The sequence below is a fragment of the Bos mutus genome, chromosome X (genome assembly GCF_027580195.1).
Source record: "Bos mutus isolate GX-2022 chromosome X, NWIPB_WYAK_1.1, whole genome shotgun sequence".
Classification (NCBI taxonomy): domain Eukaryota; kingdom Metazoa; phylum Chordata; class Mammalia; order Artiodactyla; family Bovidae; genus Bos; species Bos mutus.
The window spans coordinates 80,418,013-80,433,473 of record NC_091646.1 but is presented as its reverse complement, the minus strand read 5'-3'; positions in this window follow the sequence as shown (position 1 = coordinate 80,433,473).

Here is a 15,461-nt window from a genome sequence, read left to right as displayed (position 1 = left end):
CCACACTGTCTATCTGGGTCAGCAGGGTCAAATTAGGTAGGACATCAGAAGCTAAACAGTTTAGTGAGAGTGACCACATGACATGGATGATTTCTCTGTGCCTGTCTACTAGTCCCTCAGAGGAGGTCTCTAGGCCAGATCACGGATTCTCCAATCTGACTGGACATCAAGTTCACTCACAAATGGGTTAAAAACATAGATTCCTGGGCCCCTCTACAATTTACTAAGGCAGACTCTAGGAGGGTGAGGCCCAGGAATCTGTAATCGGACAGCTCCTATAGCGATTCTGCTGTAGCAAGTGTGGCTTTCAAATGCTTCAAGATGAAGTTTGAAGCAAGGCTGGCAGCCTGGATGTCTCTCTGGCCTACAGGCCCTGAGATATCCTCTACTGTCATCCCATTGCCTTCCAGAGTAAAGCAAGTGCACCCTCTGCATCTTTTAGTAAAATATATAGGAAAAGGTGACTGATCAACTCATTCAGTGATTCCCTCATTCACACTTATTTACTGATTCATTCATGCATTTACTCATTTTACAATCACTCACTCTTTCCTTTACTCACACATTCACCCATTTCCCTTGTCTCTCACATATACTCTCTTCATTAATCGAATGCTATCAAAAACAAATGGCTCACTTAGTGGGTAAACTGAAGACAAATTAGTGAAGACTTAAGTCTCCTGGGGCACAAAGTACTCTGGGTGCTCCCCATCCACTATCTAACATGACACTAACAGAGACTAGGTTGGGTGAGCTAATGTTGTTTTCATGTTACCTGCAGGATATATGAGGCCAAACATGGTCCAGGACATGCCCCAGGCCACAGGGGGACACTATAAGGGAGCCAGGGTAGATTAAACCCCATCACTTGTCTCCCAGTCAGGATTCCTTCCACCAGAGCACAGTGACTGCTGACTCATAATTCATAATTAGAATGTGTGGACACAATGCCTATCAATTTAGTTCAGTCACTCAGTCGTGTCCGACTCTGTGATTCCATGGACTGCAGCATGCCCGGGCTCCCTGTCCATCACCAACTCCCAGAGCCTGCTCAAACTCATGTCCATTGAATCGGTGATGTCATCCAACCACCTCATCCTCTGTTGTCCCGTTCTCCTCCTACGTTCAATCTTTCCCATCATCAGGGTCTTTTCCAATGAGTCACTTCTTCCCATCAGTTGGCCAAAGTATTGGAGTTTCAGCTTTAGCATTAGCCCTTCCAAGAATATTCAGGACTGATTTCCTTTAGGATTGACTGATTGGATCTCCTTGCAGTCCAAGGGACTCTCAAGAGTCTTCTCCAACACCACAGTTCAAAGGCATCAATTCTTTGATGCTCAGATCTTTTTATAGGCCAACTCTTCCATTCCAATCATGACTACTGGGAAAACATAGTTTTGACTAGATGGACTTTTGTTGGCCAAGTAATGTATCTGCTTTGTAATATGCTGTCTAGGTTGGTCGTAGCTTTTCTTCCAAAGAGCAAGCATCTTTTAATTTCATGGCTACAGTCACCATCTGCAGTGATTTTGGAGTCCCCCAAAATAAAGTCTGTCACTGTTTCCATTGTTTCCCCACCTATTTACCATGGAGTGATGGCACCAGATGCCATGATCTTCGTTTTCTGCATCTTGAGTTTTAAGCCAAAATTTTCACTCTCCTCTTTCACTTTCATCAAGGGGCTCTTTAGTTCTTCCTCGCTTTATGCCATAAGGGTGGTGTCATCTGCATATCTGAGGTTATTGATATTTCTCCCGGAAACTTGATTCCAGCTTGTGCTTCCCAGCACAAAATGCTTGTCCAGCCCAGCATTTTGCATGATGAAGTGAAAGTTGCTCAGTCGTGTCTGACTCTTTGCCAACCCATGGACTATACAGTCCAGGGAATTCTCCAGGCCAGAATGCTGGAGTGGGTAGCCTTTCCCTTCTCCAGGGTATCTTCCCAACCCAGGGATTGAACCCAGGTCTCCCACATTGCAGGCAGATTCTTTACCAGCTGAGCCACAAGGGAACCCCAGGAATACTGGAGTGGGTAGCCTAACCCTTCTTCAGCGGATCTTCCTGACCCAGGAATCGAACTGGGGGTCTCCTGCATTGCAGGAGGATTCTTTACCAACTGAGCTTGATGTATTCTGCATATAAGCTAAATAAGCAGGTTGACAATATACAGTCTTGACATACTCCTTTCCCAATTTGGAACCAGTCTGTTGTTCCATATCCAGTTCTAACTGTTGCTTCTTTATCTGAATACAGATTTCTCAGGAGGCAGGTAAGGTGGTCTGGTATTCCCATCTCTTTAAGAATTTTTCACAGTTTGTTTTGATACACACAGTCAAAGGCTTTGGTGTAGTCAATAAAGCAGAAGTAGATGTTTTTCTGGAAGTTCTTTGCTTTTTTAAAATGGTCTAATGGATGTTGGCAATTTGATCTCTGGTTTCTCTGCCTTTTCTAAATCCAGTTTGAACATCTGGAAATTCATGGTTCATGCACTGTTGAAGCCTGGCTTGGAGAATTTTAAGCATTACAATGCCTATACCTGTATATAAAAATGTGTGCCTGTGTCTGTACATTTGTGCAGATGTTCCTCACACATCATCTGTGATTAAAAACATGCCTATCTGCAGAAGAAGAGTGAATCAGTTGCTCATCTGCACTCATGCAAACCTAAGTAGTTCCTTTTGGTGCTGTCACTGTTTCCCTCACCAGATGGGCTGTGTCTTGAGAACATGCTACCCCAGTACCCAGCACGGGCCATGAACACTGTAGTTACTAGTAGATGTTTATTGAATGAACAAGTCAATGTCTGAGTGAGTTGAGTGAGTGTCTGTGACAGATCGGGATGCTGTATGAGGCCTTTGACAAACCCCAAGCATAAAATCAAAGCACAAGTCTCAAGAGTTTTAGAGCATAAGCCATGCTCTTTGTCAAATAATTACCCTCCTTTCAAGAAACAGCTCCTGGAACCTGATGATTGAATTTACAAAGTTAAATTACTGGCCCTGGTAGAGTTTGAGTGAGTAACCATGGGACCCCAAGTGACCATGAAAATTGAGCTGCCCATCCTAGGCTTGGTACCATCTGATAAACCAGCCTTTAACTTTGGACAGGCAGTAACAGCACTCCACCACCAAAGAGCAGTGTTATAATCAAAGTCACTCTGGAGCAGATCCTGAAAGCAAAAAGCTAGTTAGGGCACACACTCATGTAGTCCCTACTCCTGCCCATCACTCACTCTTAGGTCCTTGTGGTGAGTCCCAATAACCAGTTTACTGAAGGAAAAAAACAAACAAACCCAGGAGCATGGTTAGCAAATGACACTGTCTGATAAGTAGGAACTAATGGAAAGTTAACAGCCCTACTGAGATGTGACCCTGATGGGAGGTAAGGAAGGGAGGAGACATAACTAGGAGCTGTGCATCCGGTTGATCTCTTAATTCAGAAAGTGTCCTACCTGCAGCTCTGATCAATACCAATTAACAGTCTTGTCAGATGGTCAGATGCTGGGAAGCAACAAGATTAGAGAACTGGTAGCAATAACAAGGAGGCAGCAAAATACATGGAGAGTGCTTGTAAGGCACAGTCTAGTTGCTTTGCCTACATCTATATGAGGAATAAGTGAATGGATCTTTTGGAATGGGCTGAGTGTGAGAATATTTGTGTTGTATGTGAATGCTTACTACTGGGAGCATGATGACCCAGCCTGTGGGGATACATCAACCTCTTTCTCTAGACATTCCAGTGCTTGTTAGATGAGCCAATGAATGAAACTGCTATAGTAGAAGGGATGGATGTTATTTAGGGTTTTGACGTGGATTTATCTTCACATAGGTTGACTTGGTTACCAACACTGTTGAGTGCCCAATTTCTCAACAGTAGAAACCCCAATGTGTCACCGTTTCCTAGGAGACCAACAAGTCCTTGGATGACAGAGGGATTACATTGGACCTTTTGCATCAGGGACTGGGCATCAGTTTGTCCTTATGGAAATAATCACATATTCTGGAATGGATTTGCCTCCCCAGTGCTTTTACCAGAGCCATCATCCTTGGATTTTCTAATTACTTTATATACTTTGTACATCTTTGAAATATCCCATACAATATTTCTTCTGGTCAAGAAACACATTTCACAATGAAAAAGGTAAGACAAATGGTCTAATGACAATGGGCTTACCTGTGCTTATCACATACATCATCACCCATAAGCAACTGCCTTTGCAGAAGGGTGGGATGGCCTATGAAAGATTTTGATCTGGTGACAGGAAACAACACTTTGTGATGTGTGGAGGCCATCCTGCAGAATTTAGTGTATTCTGTGAATCAGCAACCAATATATGACACTCTTTCTCCCATAAAGGAATAGATAGGTCTAGAAACTAAAGGGTGGAAGTGGGAATGACACTTCTCATTACTTCACTTAGTTAAACTTGCAAAAATTTGATTCACAGAAAGTGAGACTTCTACCTAGTTATTTGGAGTTCCTTGCACTGCAAGGAGTGCAAACCAGTCAATCTTAAAGAAAATCAACCTTGAATCTTCATTGGAAGGACTAATGCTAAAGCTGAAGCTCCAATACTTTGGCCACCTGATGTGAAGAGCACACTCATTGGAAAAGATCTTGATGCTGGGAAAGACTGAAGGCAAAAGGAGAAGGGGGTGGCAAAGGATGAAATGGTTAGATAGCATCATCAACTCAATAGACTTGAATTTGAGCAAACTCTGGGAGATAGTGAAGGACAGCAGAGCCTGGCCTGCTACAGCCCATGGGATTGCTAACAGTCGAACATGATTTAGTGACTGAAACACCACCAATGATTGAACCAATAGGTAAAAAAAGAGGGGCAGTGTTTATTGTGTGACTGGGATGAGTGATCCCAACTACCAAGGGGAAATAGGGAGTCTATTAGCTACACAATGGGGTAGGGAAGAGCATGTCTAGAACCCAGGAGTTTTGCTGTGACTCTAGCACTGACGTGTTCAGGGGCAAAAGTCAGTGCAGTTTACAGCAAGCCAATACAAAGGACTTCCAAGAGTTCAGATTTCATACAGTCATTGTGGAGTCAACTCTAGGGTCTCGGGAGCATAAAACACAACTTGCAGCTCAAGATTGGTGGACCCACTGGAGAAGGGCTTAATCTATTTTCTATACATGAGTATATAAGTCCCAGGAAATCCCCTAGGTACTTTCATCCCCATATCTCTAGTGATAAAGATTATCCAAAGAATACAGTAGTGATACACACACAGGACCACCATGCTACCAAACAAATAACCATGAACAACTAAGGTTCTCATTAAAAGTTAGGGGCCCACATGGATTCAAAACAGATGAAGGGAAGTCAGAAACCCCAGCTGTGGTCTCCGGACTAGTTTCAGCAACAAGGACTATAACAGTTCTCCTCATTTCCTTCCATGTTCTATGTCTGTGTAGTTTATCTCCAACCTCTTTCTTCATCTTCACCCCCATTGTAGAATACAGTATGTGAATGGTTATTCAATGCACAGTCTAGTTCAGAGCTTGTGGCATTTCTAGAAGGGGTTGCAAAGTAGATGGAAAATGAAAAGATATCATCCCAAAGCTCTTGGAGTTGGAGATAGTGTTTGTTTTAACCACACAGTCAAAGTATACTCATCTTCCAGTGTCATATCTTTTTGCCTTTTCAGAGTGTTCATGGGGTTCTCACAGCAAGAACACTGGATGGTTTGCCATTCCCTCCTGCAGTGGACCACATTTTGTCAGAACTCTTCACTATGACCCCATCTGTCTTGGGTAGTCCTGCATGACATGGCTTCATTGAGTTTTGCAAGTCCTTTTCCAACAACAAGGCTTTGATCCATGAAGGGGATGTGTGTATGTGTATATATATATATGTTGTTTAGTCACTAAGTTGTGTCCAACTCTTTCATGACCCCATGGACTGGTAGCCCACCAGGTTCCCCTGTCCATGGGATTTCACAGGCAAGAATTACTGGAGTAGGTTGCCATTTCCTTCTCCAAGGTATCTTCCCAACCCAGGGATTGAACCGTATCTCCTGCATTGGCAGGTGGACTCTTTATTGCTGAGCCACCAGAGAAGCCTGTTATATTCTTTATCGCTGAGCCACCAGGGAAGCCTGGTATATTTAGATTATTTTCCATTACAGGTTATTGAAAGATATTGAATATAATTTTTTGTGCTATATAATAGGTCCTTGTTGTTTATCTATTTTAGTGTGGACCTGCTTAGTAGATAATTCTTGTTCCTGCACCCTGCCTCTGTCTTTGTCTCTTTCCTGGCTACCCAGCATCCATTCTACCTTGTTTTATTCAGTACAAGTGAAATATTTCTGTAAGGCTTGCATTCTCAATGTGTGGGTGGAGAGTTGATGCAGTGGCAGGTAATCACCCCCTAAGGGTGTGAAAATTAGTAATTGAGGGGCAAAAAACAGTTATTATGATAGTTTGTGGTCCTTGGGGGCTCAACTCTGACAAAATCTTTTTAAAAATTAATTAATTTCATTTTTTATTCTGTTGGGTCTTCATTGCTATGTGTAGGTGTTCTCTAGTTGTGGCAAGCAGGGGGATACTCTTCCTTGTGGTGTGTGGGCATCATTGTGGTGGCTTCTCTTGTTGCACAGCACAGGCTATAGGTGCACAGGCTTGCAACACTTAGGTTCAGTAGTTGCAGCATGCAGGCTGTAGAGTGTGGGGTCAGTAGTTGTGGTAAACAGGCTTAGTTGCTCCACGACATGTGGAATCTTCCCGAACCAGGGATCAAACCCATGTCCCCTGCATTGGCAGGCAGATTCTTAGCCAATCCACCACCAGGCAAGTCCTCTACCTGACAGAATCTTATTCTTTAGCTTTTAATTTCTCTTACTGGGTTTTCTTGGGTCATGTGTAATAATAATGATGAAGTCATAGAAGGTATACCAAGTGTATGCAAGATCAGTGCTGTAAACCACAGAGAAAAAATGACTGTGATTTAAAGACTTTCAAACCACTGCTCATTCTCGCAGACATATCATGAGAAGTGACATGCTTGTGCCTATTGACTGTCATCGATTACCTTTATGTTTGATCCTCAGTGCCTTTGTATGTAGTTTGGGTTTTGAGAGTTTAATAAAAATGGACTTTATTTAATTAAACAAAAGTTATTTATTTCATCATTAATTATGTCAAGTAGTGAAAAGAAAAAATGTTGAAAATACCTGAATGAATATCAAGCAGTTAGTTAAAAGTTATTTTTCACATCAAGCAAAACAAAAGTCAAGTCTCCTAAACATAATTTTTAAGAAATTAAATGAAATTTTCAATTGCTGATTTTTAGTGAAAAATAAGCTTTTTTGATATTTTTAGAAATTTGATTACACTATTACCATCACAGTTACATTAATTGATAATTTCATATGTAATTTAACACATTGCAATGTTGATAAATTACATTTAAAGTTGCTCAACAAAGAGTTATAAAGCTAAATGCTAATGGATTTTTTCCTTTTTTAAATTTAGATATAATTGCCATATAACATTATGTTGGCTTCCGGTATACAACATAAGGATTCAATATTTTTATATATTATGAAATTATCACCACAATAAGTCTAGTTTAAATTCATCACCACACACTGTTAAACATTTTTTTTCTCTTGTGATTAGGACTTTTAAAATCTATTCTCAGCCTTAGACATAAACTTATCAGACACCAACATTTCTTAAAATGGCACAGGAAGAGGGGCCCACAAAAGGAACTGAGAAGTAGTGGCCTAGGATTAAAGAGCAGAACCAGGAGAGCGTGGTTTCACAGAAACCAAGTGCAAATCATCTTCCAAATAGAAGGAGTGGTCAACATTCCAAATACTACCCAAAACAAAGCATGAAAACCAACCACTAGATTTAGCAATAAGATCACTGATAGTCTTGCAGAGAACATGGAGTGGTAGAGGTGGATGACAAATTACAATGGGCTAAGAAGGAAGGACTGGAATAAAAAATGTAATTGGTTAAGAGGTGATCAGAGAAAAAAAGATAAAAATGAAAATAATGAACGGGAAATATGGACAGGAGTGTAAACCACCTTCCAAGCTGTTTGCCCATGATAGAGAGTAGAGATATAGGGCAGAAGCTAAAGAATGGTGATGAGTAGTTGAGTGAATGTTTTTGTTTTTAAGCATCTTTATTGAGGTATAATTGCACAGCATAAAAATCATCTGCCTTGACTTTACAATTTCATGAATTTTAGCTTGCTAAGGAGTTACACAAATGTCACTATCAGTTCAGTTCAGTCTCTCAGTCGTGTCTGACTCTTTGCGACCCCATGAATTGCAGCACGCCAGGCCTCCCTGTCCATCACCGACTCCCGGAGTTCACTCAGACTCACGTCCATCGAGTCAGTGATGCCATCCAGCCATCTCATCCTCTGTTGTCCCCTTCTCCTCCTGCCCCCAATCCCTCCCAGCATCAGAGTCTTTTCCAATGAGTCAACTCTCCGCATGAGGTGGCCAAAGTACTGGAGTTTCAGCTTTAGCATCATTCCTTCCAAAGAAATCCCAGGGCTGATCTCCTTCAGAATGGACTGGTTGGATCTCCTTGCAGTCCAAGGGACTCTCAAGAGTCTTCTCCAACACCACAGTTCAAAAGCATCAATTATTCGGTGCTCAGCTTTCTTCACAGTCCAACTCTCACATCCATACATGACCACTGGAAAAACCATAGCCTTGACTAGATGGACCTTTGTTGACAAAGTAATGTCTCTGCTTTTGAATATGCTATCTAGGTTGGTCATAACTTTCCTTCCAAGGAGTAAACGTCTTTTAATTTCATGGCTGCAATCACCATCTGCAGTGATTTTGGAGCCCCCCCCGCCCCCCCCAAAAAAGTCTGACACTGTTTCCACTCTTTCCCCATCTATTTCCCATGAACCACTTTTAGAATACTTCCATCACCCCCAAAAGATCCCTTGTGTCCATTTACACTCAAGTTACAGAAAAACACGATTTTCTCTTCCTCTAGATTTGCCTTTTGGGGAGAGTAGTTTTGTGTAAATGGTACCATACAATATGTGTTCTTTTGCATTTGGCTTCTTTCTCTGAACATAATATTTTTGAGATTTTTTCTTGGTGTAGCATGTATTAGTACTTTGTTGCTTTTTATTATTGAATTGCATTTCATTAAATTTATATCTCATATTTTATTTAAATGCATTCTCCAGTTGAATGACATTTGAGTTGTTTCCAACTTTTGGTGTTATGAATAATGTTGCTGTGAGCATCTAAGTACAAGTCTTTGTGTGGATACGTTTTCATTTCTCTTGGGTAGACACCTAAGAGTAGAATTGCTGGGCAACATGGTGAGAAGCAGAATTTTTGTTTTTGTTTTTTTTCAAATTCAAAAGACTCGATTATGTTTAAAGGCCAAGTTAAAGAAAGGGAAAGACTGAAGACATATGAGGGATCAAGTTTCCTGAGGAGAAAGAAAGGAATGGGGCACAGAACTCCAGTGGAAAGACAAGAGAAAAGGCACCTCTTCTACTGTGACAGTAGAGAAAGAGCAAGAACTGGTCAGGTGGGGGTGCTCACAAGTTTGCAGGTAGCTTGTGGCAAAGAGTTGGGGGTTTCTATTTTCAGTGCAGTAGGAGGTGAAGTGATGGGGAAAGGAAGGGAGAAAATGCAGAAAGGCTGAGAAAATGGGGATTTGTCAAAGCTGCCCATCTGGCAGGGAAACAGAATTGCCACACAGCGTAGAGAGGGTGGGGTCTGACATTTTGGTGGCTCTATCTGACCAATTATAGGCCTAGGATTGACATAAAGTGGATAATTATATTCATTCAGGGTTCGGGCTGTGATAGAAGGATGACAAGGCATATGATTGAGGATATTATTGGCTAGAGAAGAGCAGATTAAGCAGATTTCCACTATTCAGGGGTGAAGAAATCTTCAATTAAGTCAAGGAGGTGAAACATAAGTCAGTAATAGTCAAGGGACAACAGGATTAATCCATAGTGGCAAGTGTTAGCTGACAATGGGAGCAGTAGCATCATTCTATCAGACCATTCCTGCAGCAAAATCTTTACTATGTCATGTCATGCCACTCTTGGTTCCTGATCTTGCCTGGTTCTCCAGGCCTCTCATGGAAGCTGTGGATTGATTATCTAATGCTTATTTCTGGTACTCATTGTGGTAGGGTGGCTTATGCTTTGATAATAAATAAACCCCAAATCTCAATGACTTAATACACACAAGTTTATTTTCTGCACGTGCAAAATCTGTTTCAAGTCAGCTCCTTTTCAAGAGTTAACTCAGGGGTACAGGCTGACATCTTGTGGCTGTGTCCTCTAGCCCCAGGTTGCCATAGCAGAAGAGAGAGCAGGAAGATTGAGCACCACTTGTTCAATGCACAGCCCATTGGCCAGAACTAGGCACATGGCTCCATATAACTATAAAAGAACTGGAAATATGGGTGAGCTCACGGATATTCAGCAAACAGTAAATGACTCTGCCACATCTAGTGATTTAATTTCTGCTACAGTTAATCAGAGTCAATCCTAATGTTTCTATTCAAGAACCATGACTAGTAAAAGATATGGGGGTTAGAATATTTTAAAATATACATCTTTAGTTTTCTCCTGATTACAGTGATATTCATATTATAAAAATTTGAATACTACATAATCATTTAATATAGAAAGTCTCGCATTATCACAAACCCCTAAATAACTGTTATGATAGTTTTATAAAATCCCCAAATAACTATCATGAATAGTTTGATATACATTATTCTTCTGTATAGGCTTCCCAGGTGGCAATAGTAGTAAAAAATCTACCTGCCAGTGCAGGAGATGCAAGAGATGTGGGTTCAATCCCTGGGTCAGGAAGATCTCCTGGAGAAGGAAATGGCACGCCACTCCAGTATTCTTGCCTGGAAAATTCCATGGACAGAGGAGCCTGGTGGGCTACAGTCCAAGGGGTTGCAAAGAGACAGAAATGGCAAAACCACTACAATATTGTAAAGTAATTAGCCTTCAATTAAAATAAAAAAATTTATATTAAAAAAAAAGAAATGACCGAGTGACTAATGTACACCGAATTATTACTACAGTTAATTTACTTATCTATGTTTATGTCATTCACTAAAAAGAAGGTCTAGTACAGTATGTATAGTATATTGCCATTTGTGTAATGAAGGAGGTAATTGGGATAAATATCTATATTTACATAAAGGAACACTGGATGAATGAACAAGAAATTAATTTTAAAAAGTTATTTATAGGGCTTAAGTTGAAATGAGTCGATGGTGTCAGGGTGTGGGTGATACTTCTCAGTGTACATCTTTATATCAGACCAGATCCGATCAGTTGCTCAGTCGTGTCCGACTCTTTGCGACCCCATGAATCGCAGCACGCCAGGCCTCCCTGTCCATCACCGACTCCCGGAGTTCACTCAGACTCACGTCCATCGAGTCAGTGATGCCATCCAGCCATCTCCTCCTCTGTCGTCCCCTTCTCCTCCTGCCCCCAATCCCTCCCAGCATCAGAGTCTTTTCCAAAGAGTCAACTCTTCACATGAGGTGGCCAAAGTACTGGAGTTTCAGCTTTAGCATCATTCCTTCCAAAGAAATCCCAGGGCTGATCTCCTTCAGAATGGACTGGTTGGATCTCCTTGCAATCCAAGGGACTCTCAAGAGTCTTCTCCAACACCACAGTTCAAAAGCATCAATTCTTCGGTGCTCAGCCTTCTTCACAGTCCAACTCTCACATCCATACATGACCACAGGAAAAACCATAGCCTTGACTAGACGAACCTTTGTTGGCAAAGTAATGTCTCTGCTTTTCAATATGCTATCTAGGTTGGTCATGACTTTCCTTCCAAGGAGTAAGCGTCTTTTAATTTCATGGCTGCAGTCACCATCTGTAGTGATTTTGGAGCCCAGAAAAATAAAGTCTGACACTGTTTCCACTGTTTCCCCATCTATTTCCCATGAAGTGGTGGGACCGGATGCCATGATCTTCGTTTTCTGAATGTTGAGTTTTAAGCCAACTTTTTCACTCTCCACTTTCACTTTCATCAAGAGGCTTTTTTTAATATAAATTTACTTTATACAAATATTTATAGACATTTTATATATTTATATTGAACTATAATGTATTAGTTTTCTATTGCTATTATAATAAATTACTACCAAATAATTACACAAATTATTATGTTACAGTTCTGGAAGACAGAAGTCTGAAATGGGTTTTAAGGTGCTAAAATCAAAGGCTGTAGGCCTCTGGAGGCTTTAGAGGTAAATGCATTCCTTAGCTAGTGGTCTCTTCCTCCCTCATCTAAGCCAGCAGTATAACATCTTCAAATTTCTTTTCTCTCTGACCACTGTTTCCATTATTTCTTTCTTTGACCCTGATTCTGTCATCACACTGCCATCTTTGTCTTCTCTGATCCTCTTCCTTTTCTCCCATAAGGACCTTTGTAATTACATTAAACCCACACAGGCAACTGAGGATAATTTCCTCATCTCAATATCATTTCTTTTCTTTTTCAAAAAAATTTATTTTAATTGAAGGCTACTTTATGATACTGTAGTGGTTTTTGCCATACATTCACATGAATCAGCCATGGGTGTACATGTATTCCCCATCCTGAACCCCCCTCCCACCTCCTTCCCCATCCCATCCCTCAGGGTCATCCCAGTGCACCAGCCCTGAGCACCCTGTCTCATGCATTGAACCTGGATTGGGGATCTACTTCACATATAATAAATATGTTTCAGTGCTATTCTCTCAAGTCATCCCACCCTTGCCTTCTCCCACAGAGTCCAACAGTCTGTTCTTTACATCTCTGTCTCTTTTGCTGTCTTGCATATAGGGTCATCATTACCATCTTTCTAAATTCCATGTATATGCACTAATATACTGTATTGGTGTTTTTCTTTCTGACATATTTCACTCTGTATAATAGGCTCCAGTTTCATCCACCTCATTAGAACTGATTCAAATGCATTCTTTTAATAGCTGAGTAATATTCCACTGTCTATATGTATCACAGCTTTCTTATCCATTCATCTGCTGATGGACATCTAGGTTGCTTCCATGTCCTGGCTATTATGAACAGTGCTGCGATGAACATGGGGGTATATGTTTCTCTTTCAATTCTGGTTTCCTCGGTGTGTATGCCCAGCAGTGGGATTGCTGGGTCATATGGCAGTTCTATTTCCAGTTTTTTAAGGAATCTCCACACTGTTCTCTATAGTGGCTCTACTAGTTTGTATTCCCACCAACAGTGTAAGAGGGTTCCCTTTTCTCCACACCCTGTCCAGCATTTATTGCTTGTAGACTTTTTGATAGCAGCCATTCTAACCGGTGTGAGATGGTACCTCAATATGATTTTTGTTTGCATTTCTCTGATAATGAGTGATGTTGAGCATCTTTTCATGTGTTTGTTAGCCATCTGTATGCCTTCTTCGGAGAAACGTCTGTTTAGTTCTTTGGCCCATTTTTTGATTGGGTCGTTTATTTTTCTGGAATTGAGCTGCAGAAGTTGCTTGTATATTTTTGAGATTACTTCTTTGTCAGTTGCTTCATTTGCTATTATTTTCTCCCATTCTGAAGTCTGTCTTTTCACCTTGCTTAGAGTTTCCTTAATTGTGAAAAAGCTTTTAAGTTTAATTAGGTCCCATTTGTTTATTTTTGCTTTTATTTCCATTACTCTGGGAGGTGGGTCATAGAGGATCCTGCTGTGATGTATGTCGGAGAGTGTTTTGCCTATGTTCTCCTCTACGAATTTTATAGTTTCTGGTCTTACATTTAGATCTTTAATCCATTTTGAGTTTATTTTTGTGTATGGTGTTAGAAAGTGTTCTAGTTTCCTTCTTTTACAAGTGGTTGACCAGTTTTCCCAGCACCACTTGTTAAAGAGATTGTCTTTTCTCCATTGTATATTCTTGCTTCCTTTGTCAAAGATAAGGTGTCCATAGGTGTGTGGATTTATCTCTGGGCTTTCTATTTTGTTCCATTGATCTATGTTTCTGTCTTTGTGCCAGCACCATAGTGTCTTGATGACTGTAGCTTTGTAGTATAGCCTGAAGTCAGGCAGGTTGATGTCTCCAGTTCCATTCTTCTTTCTCAAGATTGCTTTGGCTATTTGAGGTGTTTTGTATTTCCATACAAATTGTGAAATTATTTGTTCTAGCTCTGTGAAGAATACCATTGGTAGCTTGATAGGGATTGCATTGAATCTATAGATTGCTTTGGGTAGTATACTCATTTTCACTATATTGATTCTTCTGATCCATGAACATGGTATATTTCTCCATCTATTTGTGTCCCCTTTGATTTCTTTCATCAATATCTTATAGTTTTCTATATATAGGTCTTTTGTTTCTTTAGGTAGATATATTCCTAAGTATTTTATTCTTTTCGTTGCAATGGTGAATGGAATTGTTTCCTTAATTTCTCTTTCTGCTGTCTCCTTGTTAGTGTATAGGAATGCAAGTGATTTCTGTGTGTTGATTTTATATCCTGCAACTTTACTATATTCATTGATTAGCTCTAGTAATTTTCTGGTGGAGTCTTTAGGGTTTTCTATGTAGAGGATCATGTCATCTGCAAACAGTGAGAGTTTTACTTCTTCTTTTCCAGTCTGGATTCCTTTTATTTCTTTTTCTGCTCTGATTGCTGTGGCCAAAACTTCCAACACTATGTTGAATAGTAGTGGTGAGAGTGGGCACCCTTGTCTTGTTCCTGACTTTAGGGGAAATGCTTTCAATTTTCCACCATTGAGGATAATGTTTGTTGTGGATTTGTCATATATAGCTCTTATTATGTTGAGGTATGTTCCTTCTAGTCCTGCTTTTTGGAGGACTTTTACCATAAATGGAGGTTGAGTTTTGTCAAAGGCTTTCTCTGCATCTATTGAGATAATCATATGGTTTTTATCTTTCAATTTGTTAATGTGGTGTATCACATTGATTGATTTGCTGATATTAAAGAACCCTTGCATCCCTGGAATAAAGCCGACTTGGTCATGATGTATGATCTTTTTCATGTGTTGTTGGATTCTGACTGCTAGAATTTTGTTAAGGATTTTTGCATCTATGTTCATCAGTGACATTGGCCTGTAGTTTTCTGTTTTTGTGGCATCTTTGTCAGGTTTTCGTATTAGGTTGATGGTGGCCTCATAGAATGAGTTTGGATGTTTACCTTCCTGTGCAATTTTCTAGAAGAGTTTGAGTAGGATAGGTGTTAGCTCTTCTCTAAATTTTTGGTAGAATTCAGCTCTGAAGCTGTCTGGTCCTGGACTTTTGCTTGTTGGAACATTTTTTTATTATAGTTTTGTTGTCCGTGCTTGTGATGGGTCTATTAAGGTTTTCTATTTCTTCCTGGTTCAGTTTTGTAAAGTTATACTTTTCTAAGAATTTGTACATTTCTTCCAAATTGTCCATTATATTGGCATATAGTTGCTGATAAGTAGTCTCTTATGATCCTTTGTA